The following is a 4,767-nucleotide window of genomic DNA, read 5'->3' as shown; positions in this document are numbered from 1 at the left end:
GCAGGCAGGCGCGCGCCTTCAAGTCCCCAGCACCCGCCCGCACTCAGCCACGCTCCATTTTCACTTTGCCTCGGTCTCCTTCGCCGTCCGCAGCACCCGCAAGCACAGCCGTCGAGCTCCCGCAGCGCCACCGTCGTCGTTGACGACACAAGCCGCGCCTAGCCGCTTCTCCATCACCGCAACTGCATCGCCGTCTTCCCCGCAACTCCCTGCGCCAGCCAGTGCCCGCCGTTCTAGCTCGGTGAGCTCTAGCCCCGCACACCGCCTCGCCGAAGCTCCTCCGCCACCCCCGTCGCCGTGGCCAGGCCCAACCCGACCACCTCAGGCCACGAGAGCGCGCGCACTAGCTTCCTTGTAGTCCACTGGTGCTCGTCCGAGCTTTAGGTCGAACCATCGTAGCCCCCACCGGCGTACCGCCGTGGTCCATCCCCGCCATTCCACCATGGCCGCCGCCGTCGTCACGGGTGGCGATGATAGGGCCGGCCAAGTATACCAATCAACGCGCTAGGTCATGTAGGTCGTATGGTGATGATGTCACCACCGGCGAACTCACCGCCATCGAGTTCTCGCCGCGTCAGCCGAGCAGCGCCGCCAGCTCTGCTTTGGTCTCGCTGACCGGTGGGTCCATCTGACGAGTGGGTCCCTGCTGTCAGCGACTCTAGGTTTTAGGGATAGTTCAAAAATTCCAGATTCAAGTATGTTTTGTTATTTTTGTATCTTTAGTTTGATAGCTCCAAAAATTGTGACATAAATTTGTGAGTGTTCCTTAGGAAATGTAGTATTTAAGAAAAATATGTTCTTAGCTTCAACAGTGGAAATTTATGGAGATTTAAATCAGGATTTGAAATGTGCTTTTGAATGTATTTAAATTTGTTTATTTTATATCTAGAGTTCCTGTGCTCCAAAAATTATGAAATTTTTGTGGTAGGCTATTCTTGTCATACATGAGCTTGGGTAAAAATTTGAGGACCAGTGCATGTGTAGATCTATAGTTATAGATTTTTCTTTTATAAATAGTTAATCCTTGCATGAATTTTTATAAATTAATTATGAGTCCAAAATTCATGAAATTTGTTGGAGGTGATACTAGTACCATATGGATGTTAAGAAAAATAAGAAATCTGTTGTTTGACACTTTTCAATAGGATTTTCCATTTATGCTATTTTAAGCCTTGCTGCCTTATCATTTTTATATAGAATGTTCTACTTAGTAAAATGATATGAAATTTTTATGGTAGTCCTTTGATAGCATTAGTGAGGCACTGTAAATTTTTGAGAATTTATGAAGTACATCTGATATATGTTTATTATTTAACCTAGATATCTAAATAAAATAATAAAGGCATTTTAATAAATAGTTTGGGCTTCACCATTATATCATCTTAACTGTAATTGGTATGCTTACACTGTTGGTAGGTTCTAGTTTGTCAAATTTGGAATGATTACATAAAGTAGAAGTATTCTTACTTTATATAGCATGTTAAATCATTTCCGGACTGATTCTAGAATATGATGAGTTGCATGTTGAAACTAATGTAGACTGTAAAAATGGTTAATAACAAAGTTGTAGAGAATTTGATAAGCTTTCCAGAAAGTCTAGGATCACTGTTTTTGAATTTGTAGAACTCTAGTTATGAGTGAAACAAGTAGCTGCTGGTTGTGGTGTAGTCGATGCATTGTAGAAATAGTTAAGTAGTAATCGAGAAGAGATATGCACCTACTCAAACAACGCGATGCACTTGTTAACATTATGCATTCGTAATACTCATACCATACTCATGCATCTAGGATCGGAGGAAGAGATCACGTTGCTGGAATTCGAAGAAGCAGAGGAAGGGAACCCGCAGGAGAATCCGCAAGCCCCCGCTCCCGAAGGCGTGGAGCAGAACCCTGAAGAGCTTCCGGAGTGCCCTGACCACCGCCCTACTTCCTTTCTGCGAGGCAAGCCCCGGAGCATTATAAGTCTCCCAGTAATTTACAAATGTTTACTTATGTATTTATGATTGATGCATTAGGTATAAGAGTTGAATGAAACCACTTGATGCATGTACATTCCTTGTCCAGATATTAACCCTTTAACCGGTATAGGTCCAGGATCGAATATATGCTTAGCCATGCTTAGACCGGTAGAAGTCGGGTGATGTCCTGTCACCTGCGAGAGATAGGTGGATACCGGAGCACGGTTGGCTATATCTGCTATCGTGGAACAGAACCATGTGGTAAAAATAAATTGAGACCGGACGGGAAGTCGATAGAGAAGCAACAAGACATGGAGGTCTTGGGTGTGGATTTATCCCCGTCTGTGTCGATTAAGGACCGTACCGTTGTTGGCGCTTCTGACAAGATTGAACGCATGCCTCTCACTTAGCTGGCCGGATAACTCGTTCCGACCGCGAAGCCGAGTAATTCAACTCAGGCCGGGAACCGTTCTGTTGTGCGCTCCTTCCGGGGAACGATCAGACTGAGCCCAAGGGTAGGCTTGGCCTGAGCATCCTGGCATCTGGTGTTCCAGATTGTGCGGCGCGGTACGGACCCGCGAAATGTGTACCTAGGTTGTACCAAAGGTGACCTAAGACTATCGTGGCTGATAGATCTAGGTTTGTGTTAGGAATAAATTCCCAGCTGGTTGAAATCGATTCGAATCACCGTCTCTCCCGGATAATGAGAAACTTGGCTAGTCCCAACATCGTAGTAACTATATTATGAAACATGATGGTTCAGATGAATATGGAACTACAATACCTGCTATGGTTACTATGGTATGATTCTAAATAATATATCACATGTTTGGCACAGGATAGTTGCTAATCTAGAAATGGATAGTTACAATTAACTTGATAAAAGAATCACAACTGTACAACGGTTAATTGCCTTTTTCGCAAAATGTTGTCAAGCTACGTCCACTTATACAGCCTTGCATAATCCTTGGAGTCATTTTATTTTTGGTTTATGACGGGTAAGTCTAGCTGAGTACATTCTCGTACTCAGGGTTTATTTTCCCATTGTTGCAGATGGCACTGTGTATCATGGTTATTGCAAGAGTTGCTTCTATCCCGCTGTGGATGAGGAGTAAGCCTTGGGCAGGCTTCTTTAGTAATTCCTATCTTTGCTTTTGTGGACCGTGATCTGGCTAGCACTGTATCAAACTATGTTGGAAACTTTATCTTTGAACTTATTTGCTTCCGCTTTGTTTACCAAACTCAGTTTGTAATAACTTTTTATTCGTACTCTGATGATGAAAAGTATCTGCGAACCGTATGTAATATGTGGCATGTATGTTGAATCCTGTACGATCTTGGTTGTTGTAAATCGTTTATCGAGACCCGTCGTGGTACTCGACGGACTACCGGGTTTATATGAGTTCAAGTATGACAGTGCGACCGCTTGCGGATTGCCATTATACTTGTATTCTTATAAATTGGTCGGTTCTGCGACAGCTGGTATCAGAGCAGGATTCAACGTTAATTGTCACAAGTGTATTTAAAATAAAAGTTTTTGTGTTCCAAAAACCCTTCTCTAGCAACTAATAGTTATTTAATAGGTATTTGAAATCTAAAGTGTGCCAATGATCACTTTCCTTATGCCCAGATTAAGGACTATTAGGTGGCTATTTAAGTACTAACATGGGGGTTTTTACTTCGTCGTCCATACGGCGTGCTATAGTATGGATGCCATTCACTTGAGTGGTAATGTATGGATCAAATGCCTCTACGCCAAGGTAAGATGAGTGTATGACCGCAAGATGTGAGCGTGCGGTCGGGAAGAGTTAGCTTTGGTACGGCTATGTATGCATGCTTGCATGTGTACATGGTACGTATTTACTTGTGGGTTTAAATTATTGTTGGGTAGATTGATATGGAAGTATATGTATGGGGATACATATATGAAAGTATTTACAATTACATTCTGCATATTTCATTATGGGTTTAGGGCTAAAATGAAATTTTATGTAGGTACACTAACAACGAAACGTGTAGTTCGACTAGTTACGATCTATATGAGAGAACGTATGTATGCCACCGTGTCTACCATTAGAAACAAATTTTTCCTAAGTTTGTAAGGACGTACGGAACAAGCATGCATCATGTTAAATTACCATTCACAAAACTACATGGTTCCTCCCCTTATAAAATTCTTACTCGGTTATGTAACTCTTATCCATTATGGCATTGTCTCACAAAAGGGTACATGTTGATGGTGCAGATGGCACGCACCAAGCAGACTGCTCGCAAGTCCACCAGAGGCAGAGCTCCTAGCCGTCAGCTGGCTCCACGTACCCGTCAACGTCACATGTTCCTTGGAGAGTTTGGGATGCCTACACTCTTGTGGAGAGTGCTCAGCTATGTAGGTTATCCCGATGGAATGGAACCCCGCTACTTTTGGGCAAATGAGCGGTTGGGAGAAGGTCTCTTAGTTACTGTGGAGGCCATTGTCCATCCCCGAGGTGACGATTCTGAGTGGACAGGTTGGTGTTATGAGTCGACTGGCAGGACTGCTGAAGAAGCAGCTGGCAGGGCAGCCTTTGGGATCCTGAGGGATATCATGGATCGTTTTCCTCAGGAGCTGGCAGCCACTATGGTTGGAGTCTTTCCAAGAGGTAATCCCTCCACTGACTCATGGCAGCAGGCAAGAGGAAGATCTTTGGAGATTGGTGCAGCAGAAGGGCAGAACAGCGATAACCCTGCCATGAGCGCCATGTTCGCAGTGATGAGAGTGTTAGAGGGAGTTGAAGGTAGCCTCAGACGTGTGTCTGGTGCTCTTGGTCAT

The sequence above is a fragment of the Miscanthus floridulus genome, chromosome 14, assembly GCF_019320115.1.
Source record: "Miscanthus floridulus cultivar M001 chromosome 14, ASM1932011v1, whole genome shotgun sequence".
Classification (NCBI taxonomy): Eukaryota; Viridiplantae; Streptophyta; class Magnoliopsida; order Poales; family Poaceae; genus Miscanthus; species Miscanthus floridulus.
Note: the sequence above shows the minus strand (reverse complement) of the source record.